Genomic DNA, 11,570 nt, shown 5'->3' on the forward strand with positions numbered 1-11,570 from the left:
CCACGACCCGATCTGGATCGGGGGCGCTCGCCCCCCCGACCCTGGAGACCGCCGACGCCGCCGGCCGGATCATCCATCGCCGCCCGGACCCCCTCGCCGGCCTGCTTCCGCTCCGCCCCGTCGTCCTCGTCCTCCTCCCCAAGTCGCTCCCCGCGCACCGTTGCCCCGTCCCTACGAACCCCAGTGAGGCCCCTGGCCTCTCCTCCTTTCCCTGTCTCCGCACGTACGCTCTCGCCCGCCGTCCTGCGCCGTGGCCGTCCCCTGCTCCTACTACGGTCACCGCGCCCGTGCCCCATTCGCCCTTGCTCACCCGCACACGCGCTCCCCTCGCCCCGCATGCAGGTCCCGCAATCGTCGCACTCGGTGTCCGCCCTGTCGCGCCTGCGGTTCCCCTACTATCATCGTCGCGTCGTGTCACCACCCCTCACTCCACCTCGCCCCGGCCATCGCTGATGCGGAGCTCCTCGTCGCTGTTGCCTAGCTCCGCTGCACCCCGCGCTGGTGCCCGCACTCACTGCTCACCATGCCCCCCCCTTGCTACTGCTGCTACTGCCTCGCCGCCCGGTCCGGCGCCCGGCCTCGCCTGAGCCACGCCTAGATGGCGCCGTGGCCACCGGCCTCCCGCGGCGCTCTGCTAGGCTGCGCTCGTTGCGGCTGCGCCCAACGCCCGCTAGCCCGCTCACCCGCTAAGGCCCCCTGACCCTATGACAGGGGGGCCCCAGCGCCCCAGAACGATTAAAAAAAGATAATAATAAATAAAATAAATAAATAAAATTAAATACTAAATAATCAATTAATTAACTTAATTAATTCTGTTTAAATTAACTAATTAATACTAATTAACCTAATAACTAATTAACCTAATTAGCAACTGTTAATTGATTAGAGAGTCAATGACATGCGGGACCCGCACGTCAGTTTGACCAGTCAATGGACTGATGACATCATGTTGACATCATGATGATGTCAGCAAACACTATTTTGGATAATAGTGTTGAATTAAATAAATTAAATAAATTCTAAAAATGAAACTTTAGAAAAGCATATAAATTAAACCGTAGCTCGGATCGTAATACTTTGTACATGAAAGTTGCTCAGAACGACGAGACGAATTCGGATACGCTGCCTGTTCATTTGCCACACCTCGCTATCATAGCAAACACGCAACTTCCCCCCCTCTGGTTCATCTGTCCGAAAACGCGAAACACCGAGAATACTTTCCCGGATGTTTTCCCCTTTCGTCGGTATCACCTACTACCGCGTTAGGGCACACCTAACACCGTGTATTGTCTTGTTACGCTTTGTGATGCTTTGATTGCTCTGTTATTTATTGTGTTCCCTCTCCGTTACTTCTTTCCGATAGACCTTGAGACTGCCGGCGACCCCCAGTTCGACGACTGTGTTGACGACCCCTCCTTGCCAGAGCAACCAGGCAAGCCCTCCCCCTTGATCACCTGATATCGCCTATTCTTCTCTATACTGCTTGCATTAGAGTAGTGTAGCATGTTACTGTTCGGTTACTCCTATTCTGTTGCATAGCCTATCATTGTTACTACAGTCATTGATACCTTACCCGCAATCCTAAATGATTCTTATAGGATGCTAGTTTATCATGATTGGCCCGACATTCTTGTCAGTCTGCCTTGCTATACTATTGGTTCGCGATCACTCGAGAGGTGATCACGGGTATATACTATACACATATACATACTATACAGATGGTGACTAAAGTCGGGTTGGCTCTTTGAGTACCCGCAAGTGAATCGGATATGGGGGCTGGAAGGACAGGCGGCTCCATCCCGGTAGAGGTGGGCCTGGGTTCCCGACGGCCCCCAACTGTTACTTTGTGGCAGAGCGACTGGGCAGGTTGAGACCACCTAGGAGAGAGGTGGGCCTGGCCCTGGGCGGCGTCCGCGGTCACTTCATAATAACACGCTTAACGAGATCTTGGTATTTGATCTGAGTCTCGCCACTGGCCTATACGCACTAACCAACTACGCGGGAAAGATATGGGAACTCGACGTCGTGGTATCAACCGAAGCCTTCATGACGTCAGCGACTTAGCGGCGCGCGCCGGGTTGGACTGCGTTGACGCAACTTCCTTTGTAATGGAGGTTGCTAGGTCTGCTCTCCGGCATCCCACGCAATGTCCAGGTGTGCAATGGGCGATGGGCCGAGACCCCTGCGCGCTGACCTCTCTGTTGTGCCTAGGTGGGGCTGCGACGTGTTGATCTTCTGAGGACGGGCATGACCCAGGAATGTGTGTGCGGCCAAATGGGATCAAGCGTGTTGGGTTATGTGGTGCACCCCTGTTGGGAAGTTTATCTATTCAAATAGCCGTGTCCCTCGGTAAAAGGACGACCAGGAGTTGTACCTTAACCTTATGACAACTAGAACCGGATACTTAATAAAACACACCCAGACAAGTTCCACAAACATCCCGGTGATCGCTTTTCCATAGGGCGACGAGGGGAGGATCGCCGGGTAGGATTATGCTATGCGATACTACTTGGAGGACTTCAATCTACTCTCTTCTACATGCTGCAAGACGGAGGGTGCCAGAAGCGTAGTCTTCGATAGGACTAGCTATTCCCCTCTTATTCTGGCATTCTGCAGTTCAGTCCACCGATATTGCCTCTTTACACATATACCCATGCTTATGTAGTGTAGATCCTTGCTTGCGATTACTTTGGATGAGTACTCACGATTGCTTTGCTCCCTCTTTCGCCCCTTTTCCCTCTTCTTCTCGGATGCCGCAACCAGATGCTAGAGTCTAGGAGCCAAAGGATCCCGAGGATGGTTCTACATGGAGTTCGGCTTCGAGGAGTAGTTAGGAGGTCCCAGGCAGGAGGCCTCGCCTTTTCGATCGTCGTTACTTTTGTGCTAGCCTTCTTAAGGCAAACTTGTTTAACTTATGTCTATACTCAGAAATTGTTGCTTCCGCTAACTCGTTTATGTTCGAGCACTTTTATTCGAGCCCTCGAGGCCCTTGGCTTGTAATATGATGCTAGTATGACTTATTTTACTTTTAGAGTTGTGTTGTGATATCTTCCCGTGAGTCCTTGATCTTGATCGTACACGTTTGCATGCATGATTAGTGTATGATTGAATCGGGGGTGTCACACATAGGGAAGTAATAAGTAGATGATGGGTTGGTAGAGTGACAGAAGCTTAAACCCTAGTTTATGCGTTGCTTCGTTAGGGGTTGATATGGACCCATATGTTTAATGCTGTGGTTAGGTTTACCTTAATACTCCTTTTTGTAGTTGCGGATGCTTGCAATAGGGGTTAATCATGAGTGGGATGCTTGTCCAAGTTAGGGCAGTACCCAAGTGCTGGTCCACCCACATATCAAATTATCAAAGTACCGAACGCGAATCTTATGAATGTGATGAAAACTAGCTTGACGATAATTCCCAATGTGTCCTCGGGAGCTCCTTCTTCATTATTAGAATTTGTCCAGGCTTATCCTTTGCTACATAAAGGATTGGGCCACCTTGCTGCACTTTATTTACTTTTTGCTTGTTACTATTTATCTTATCACAAAACTTTCTATCACCTATTATTTCAGTGCTTGCAGAGAAAACCTTACTGAAAACCGCTTATCATTTCCTTCTGCTCCTCGTTGGGTTCGACACTCTTACTTATCGAAAGGACTACGATAGATCCCCTACACTTGTGGGTCATCACCTCTCCCACTCCTAAATAGCAAGGGTTTGGTCCTCCTCCCGGCCCTCCCTCTCCAGTCATCCCCTCCTGGCCTTGATGGCGGCTGGCCAGGTCCTCGTTGGTGCGACGCCGCTTTCCCTCACCTCCTATGTGTCACCACTTCCTCTTCACCATATGTGCATCGCTACTTCCCCAACTCCTTGCTGACCTACCACCACCGGCAACTAACTTGTTCAGGTGCCCTGCACAACAGCTATCACCTTCCCTCCCTCTGTCGTCGTTGTGTGGCCGCCATCTCTTGTAGTTGGGACCCAGGCGGAAATCAAGAAAAAAATAATGTTCTCATATACATGTTTGTTGACGATTTTTTACGCCCACATGGATATTCGTTGATGCTTGCTGTTGTATACATGTTTGTGATCTATTGAGAAAATAAAATGGTGCTAAATTTGTTCATATTTGCAATGTAGACTATTCCTCCAACCAAAATTTGCTGCTATTGAGTTTAAAATTCCACCGATTAATGGTCGACTGATTAATCCAGTTAATAGGTCGATTCACCAATTAATCACTATGCCCAAGCCAGGCGAGCAGCTACCAGTTAACGATTTCCTCAACATTGGTTACGATTGGTATTGTCAGGAAGAGTTACCTCAGATAGAACTCCACTGGTGCTTTCTCCTACCTCCTTTTAATTTATGCGAGGTAGTACTTCATTTTCTATTGTCTTAGAAAAGTTCAATCATTCATACTTTCTCCATTCCAAGATACAAGGCATATTCATTTTGTACTTAGTCAAAGTTTTCCAGGTTGATCACTACACACACACACGTGGTGCTCCTCCCGAACATCCAGGGAGAAAACCCTGGATGCCCCTCAAGCCCCACTATCCACCGTTGCAAGCGCACCTTCGCTGCCACCTCCGCCAACTTTTCCCGTGACTCAGCCCGGTGACAAGGTGCCCCTCCTTGCTAACGGTTCACTGCCCTTCGAGCCAGGTCCATATGGCAACGATGCTAAGGGGCTGGTGGCCCAACTTGGTCATCCTACATGACATATGACTTGCATACACTAGTAGAAAACAGGGCTTTCGTTCGGCCAGAAAAGAGCATTAATCCCGGTTGCATTATGAACCGGGACTAATGTGAGCATTAGTCCCGGTTCGAGCGTCTAGGGCACCGTACACGCATTAGTCCCGGTTCATATGGGACATTTAGTCCCAGTTGGTGCCACAAACCGGGACTAAAGGGTGCGATGCCCATTAGTACCGGTTCGTGGCACCAACCAGTACTAAAGGTTAGACCTTTAGTCCCGGTTCGAGCCACCAACCAGTACTAATGGGGTTTGAGGCATTAGTACCGGTTCGTGGCACGAACCGCTACTAAAAGGTCCCATTTTCAAAACTCTACCCCCCTGGATCGCCTTTTCAGTTTTGTAAAAAGGAAAAGAAAATGATAAAAACTTCAAAAATTAAAATCCTTCGAGTTGTAGTCATGTTACTACATCTGCTAGTTAGGAAAATTTAAAAACTTAAATTTAGACATGTTTTGCAAAAAGTGTAGGAAAAAATGTAAAACGGCTATAACTTTTGCATACTATGTCAGAAAAAACATATAATATATCAAAATGTTCAGCACGAAAATACGCATCCGATTTTAGAATCCTCAAATTCTAAAAGGAAAAAAAAGTTATGCTCAATTTTTTTTGTTAAATCTGGTCAAACTACTTATTCAAGAAGTATTAGTGTCACTAAATAATTATTCAAGAATATTAGTGGTACTAAATAATAACTTTTTTTAATTTTAGTCAAATCTGGTCAAATTGTGGTCAAACTATAGTCAAACAATGGTCAAACTACTTATTCAATAAATATTAGTGTTACTAAATAATTATTTCCGTTGTTTTGAATTTTGATCAAATCTGGTCAAACTGTGGTCAAACTGTGGTCAAACTACTTATTCAAGAAATATTAGTGTTACTAAATAATTATTGTTTTTTAGAACAATAGTTTCAAACTCAAACAGTGAAATGTGTGACTTCATGCTCAAGCTAAATTCCTGAGGGTTAATAGTATTGAGATCTTACTATTGTCAGGAAAACAACAATTGCAGACTTGGAAACGAGGAAGAATAGAACCCGGAAGTTAAGCGTGCCCAGGCTGGAGTAGTGAGAGGATGGGTGACCGTCCGGGAAGTTAGATGATTTGGAATGATGAGGGGTTATTAAAGATTAGAGGTTAAATTGAGCAGCGATGGGGGGTGATTAGAGATTAGAGGTTAAAATAATTCAGAAATTTGAAAATCAAGAAAAATTTCAAAAAGAATTTTCAAAAAAAATTCTGAAAATTTCCTTTAGTACTGGTTGGTGTTACCAACCGGAAATAAAGGTGGACCTCCAGGCAGCAGCCATGTGGACGGCCTTTACTCCCGGTTCGTGTAAGAACCGGGACTAAAGGGAGAGGCTTTAGTAACGACCCTTTAGTCCCGGTTCTAGAACCGGGACTAAAGACCCTTTTTCTACTAGTGATAGTCTCCCGTCCTAGTTCGTCATAGGATTCATTGTTGCCCTATTGCCGGCGAGTGGCTGGTTGTATTGCTTGGATACTCGTGTGCAACTCGCGCTTTTGCGGTGTGTGCTTTGTCGGTGGCTAATTGATGATGATGACACCAACACACAACCTCGATGGTGTCCTCTTCACATCTGTGTTTGTTTTGTATCTTCTCTATAAAAGTATTCCGCTAATAAACCATGATATCATATGTACAAACTTGTAGCATAACCCACATGTGTATCTAATAGGGCATATTTTTAATAGCTTGCAAGTGCTTCCACTTTGTAAAGAAATATAAGACGTAAACATAGGGAATACAATATAATCACGTACAATATAATAATTAGTAAAGGATGTGCAGATGAAGAAAATTGCCCTCTAAAATCCTATGAGATGCAGCCATCGACGCAACACAATTTAAAACAAGTCCAAACTAAAGCAGCTGAACTGCCCCGTGCATGCAAGCAAGAGTTCTCCAGCGAAAAATAACCACGAACATGACATCTCTGTGGACATGTACGCATTCATACGCAAGTACATGGACGGCATCATGTAATAAAAGGATGTGCAACTCTTATTTTTGTATTGCATGTTTTTTGTTAAAGGAGAATGACCCCAGGCCTCTGCATCTGGGAGATGCATGCAGCCACTTTATTAATTATTCACAATAACCATACTAAGTAATACATTAATATGTTTGATGCTGTCATCTTGGCAACATATGTCACTACTCCTCTCCATGAATGGAGGGGTGCGGAAAGTGTTAGCCAAATACCCGGACCTCTCACCTAAGCCTAACATCTAAAACCGGAGGCCCCAACAAACAAAAACACCCGGTACGGGGCACATACCAGTCCGACGCACTCTCATACATCATCGCCACCGTCTTCCATTGATCCATCTTCAGAGCAGATATTGACACATCGACGTTGACAAGCCTGATGTCGACGCAACCACGGTGCAAGACAACATCTCATCCCTACGCGTGTCCATCATTACACATCTGCCACCGAGACCCTGCCACGCCATGCCAACGATGTTGGGGAACGTAGTAATTTCAAAAAAATTCCTACGTACACGCAAGATCATGGTGATGGCATAGCAACGAGAGGGGAGAGTGTTGTCCACGTACCCTCGTAGACCGTAAGCGGAAGCGTTATGACAACGCGGTTGATGTAGTCGTACGTCTTCACGATCCGACCGATCCATGTACCGAACGTACGACACCTCCGAGTTCAGCACACGTTCAACTCGATGACGATCCCCGGACTCCGATCCAGCAGAGTGTCGGGGATGAGTTCCGTCAGCACGACGGCGTGGTGACGATGATGATGCTCTACCGGCGCAGGGCTTCGCCTAAACTCCGCGACAATATGACCGAGGTGGAATATGGTGGAGGGGGGCACCGCACACGGCTAAAGAACGATCCGTAGATCAACTTGTGTGTCATAAGGTGCCCCCCTGCCCCCGTATATAAAGGAGCAAGGGGGAGGGGGCGGCCGGCCAAGGGAGGGCGCGCCAGGGAGGAGTCCTACTCCCACCGGGAGTAGGATTCCCTCCTTCCCTAGTCCAACTAGGAGACCTTCCATGTAGTAGGAGTGGGAGAGAAGGAAAGGGAAGAGAGAAGGGAAGGAAGGAGGGGGTGCGGCCCCTCCCCCTAGTCCAATTCGGACTAGGCCTTGGGGGGGCGCGTGGCCTGCCCTAGGCAGCCCCTCTCTCTTTCCCGTATGGCCCAATAAGGCCCAATACTTCTCCCAGCGAATTCCCGTAACTCTCCGGTACTCCGAAAAATACCCGAATCACTCGAAACCTTTCCGAAGTCCGAATATAGTCATCCAATATATCGATCTTTATGTCTAGACCATTTCGAGACTCCTCATCATGTCCCCGATCTCATCCGGGACTCCAAACTCCTTCGGTACATCAAAACTCATAAACTCATAATATAACTGTCATCGTAACCTTAAGCGTGCGGACCCTACGGGTTCGAGAACTATGTAGACATGACCTAGAACTGTTTCCGGTCAATAACCAATAGTGGAACCTGGATGTTCATATTGGCTCCTACATATTCTACAAAGATCTTTATCGGTCAAACCGCATAACAACATACGTTGTTCCCTTTGTCATCGGTATGTTACTTGCCCGAGATTCGATCGTCGGTATCCAATACCTAGTTCAATCTCGTTACCTGCAAGTCTCTTTACTCGTTCCGTAATACATCATCCCACAACTAACTCATTAGTTGCAATGCTTGCAAGGCTTAAGTGATGTGTATTACCGAGAGGGCCCAGAGATACCTCTCCGACAATCGGAGTGACAAAACCTAATCTCGAAATACGCCAACCCAACATGTACCTTCGGAGACACCTGTAGAGCATCTTTATAATCACCCAGTTACGTTGTGACGTTTGGTAGCACACAAAGTGTTCCTCTGGTAAACGGGAGTTGCATAATCTCATAGTCACAGGAACATGTATAAGTCATGAAGAAAGCAGTAGCAACATACTAAACGATCGTGTGCTAAGCTAACGGAATGGGTCAAGTCAATCACATCATTCTCCTAATGATGTGATCTCGTTAATCAAATGACAACTCTTTTGTCCATGGCTGGGAACTTAACCATCTTTGATTCACGAGCTAGTCAAGTAGAGGCATACTAGTGACACTATGTTTGTCTATGTATTCACACATGTATTATGTTTCCGGTTAATACAATTCTAGCATGAATAATAAACATTTATCATGATATAAGGAAATAAATAATAACTTTATTATTGCCTCTAGGGCATATTTCCTTCAGTCTCCCACTTGCACTAGAGTCAATAATCTAGTTCACATCGCCATGTGATTTAACACCAATAATTCACGTCACCATGTGATTAGCACCCATAGTTCACATCGTCATGTGACCAACACCCAAAGGGTTTACTAGAGTAAATAATCTAGTTCACATCGCTATGTGATTAACACCCAAAGAGTACTAAGGTATGATCATGTTTTGCTCATGAGAGAAGTTTAGTCAACGGGTCTGTCACATTCAGAGCCGTATGTATTTCGCAAATATTCTATGTCCACAATGCTCTGCACGGAGCTACTCTAGCTAATTGCTCCCACTTTCAATATGTATCCAGATTGAGACTTAGAGTCATCTGGATTGGTGTAAAAGCTTGCATCGTTGTAACTTTTTACGACTGGCTCTTTTATCACCTCCATAATCGAGAAACATCTCCTTAGTCCTCACTAAGAATATTCTTGACCGCTGTTCTAGTGATCTACTTTTAGATCAAAATTGTATTCCTTTGCAAAACTCAGAGCAAGGTATACAATAGGTCTAGTACACAGCATAGCATACTTTATAGAACCTATGACTGAGGCATAGGGAATTAGTGTTCATTCTTTTCTATTTTCTGCCATGGTCGGGTTTTGAGTCTTACTCAACTTCACACCTTGCAACATAGGCAAGAACTCTTTCTTTGACTGTTCCATTTTGAACTACTTCAAAATCTTGTCAAGGTATGTACTCATTGAAAAATCTTATCAAGCGTCTTGATCTATCTCTATAGATCTTGATGCTCAATGTGTAAGCAGCTTCACCAAGGTCTTTCTTTGAAAAACTCCTTTCAAACGCTCCTTTATGCTTTCCAGAAAAATTCTACATTATTTCCGATCAACAATATGTCATTCACATATACTTATCAGAAATGCTGTAGTGCTCCCACTCACTTTTTTGTAAATACAGGCTTCACCGCAAGTCTCTATTAAAACTATAAGCTCTGATCAACTTATCAAAGCGTATATTCCAACTCCGAGATGCTTGCACCAATCCATTGATGGATCGCTGGAGCTTGCACATTTTGTTAGCACCTTTTGGATCGACAAAACCTTCTGGTTGCATCATATACAACTCTTCTTTAAAAAATCCATTAAGGAATGCAGTTTTGACATCCATTTGCCAAATTTCATAAAATATGGCAATTGCTAACATGATTCAGACAGACTTAAGCACAGATACGAGTGAAAAACTCTCATCATAGTCAACACCTTGAACTTGTCGAAAACCTTTTTTGCGACAATTCCAGCTTTGTAGATAGTAACACTATCAGCGTCCGTCTTCCTCTTGAAGATCCATTTAATCTCAATGTCTCGCCGATCATTGGGCAAATCACTCAAAGTCCATACTTTGTTTTCATACATGGATCTTATCTCAGATCTCATGGCCTCAAGCCATTTTGCGGAATCTGGGCTCACCATCGCTTCTTCATAGTTCGTAGGTTTGTCATGGTCTAGTAACATAACTTTCAGAACGGGATTACCATACCACTCTGGTGCGGATCTTACTCTGGAAGACCTACGAGGTTCTGTAGTAACTTAATCTGAAGTTACATGATCATCATCATTAGCTTCCTCACTAATTGGTGTAGTAGTCACAGGAACAGATTTCTGTGATGAACTACTTTCCAATAAGGGAGAAGGTACAATTACCTTATCAAGTTCTACTTTCCTCCCACTCACTTCTTTCGAGAGAAACTCCTTCTCTAGAAAGGATCCATTCTTAGCAACGAATGTTTTGCCTTTGGATTTGTGATAGAAGGAGTACCCAATAGTTTCCTTTGGGTATTTTATGAAGACCCACTTCTCCGATTTGGGTTCGAGCTTATCAGGTTGAAAACCTTTTTCATATAAGCATCGCAACTCCAAACTTTAAGAAACGACAGCTTAGGTTTACTGCTAAACCATAGTTCATACGGTGTCGTCTCAACGGATTTAGATGGTGCCCTATTAAACGTGAATGTAGCTGTCTCTAATGCATGACCCCAAAACAACAGTGGTAAATCGGTAAGATACATCATAGATCACACCGTACCCAATAAAGTGTGGTTACACGTTCGGACACACCATAACGTTGTGGTGTTCTAGGTGGCGTGAGCTGTGAAACTATTCCACATTGTTTTATATGAAGGCCAAACTCGTAACTCAAATATTTTCCTCCACGATCAGATCGTAGAAACTTTATTTTCTTGTTACATGATTCTCCACTTCACTCTGAAATTCTTTGAACTTTTCAACTATTTCAGACTTATGTTTCATCAAGTAGATATACGCATATCTGCTCAAATCATCTGTGAAGGTCAGAAAATAACGATACTTGCCACGAGCATCAATACTCATTGGATCGCATACATCGGTATTATTATTTCCAACAAGTCAGTAGCTCGTTCCATTGTTTCGGAGAACGGAGTTTTTAGTCATCTTGCCCAAAAGGCACGGTTCGCAAGCATCAAATGATTCATAACCAGGTGATTCCGAAAATCCATCTTTATGGAGTTTCTTCATGCACTTTACACCG

The sequence above is a fragment of the Triticum dicoccoides genome, chromosome 4A (genome assembly GCF_002162155.2).
Source record: "Triticum dicoccoides isolate Atlit2015 ecotype Zavitan chromosome 4A, WEW_v2.0, whole genome shotgun sequence".
NCBI lineage: Eukaryota > Viridiplantae > Streptophyta > Magnoliopsida > Poales > Poaceae > Triticum > Triticum dicoccoides.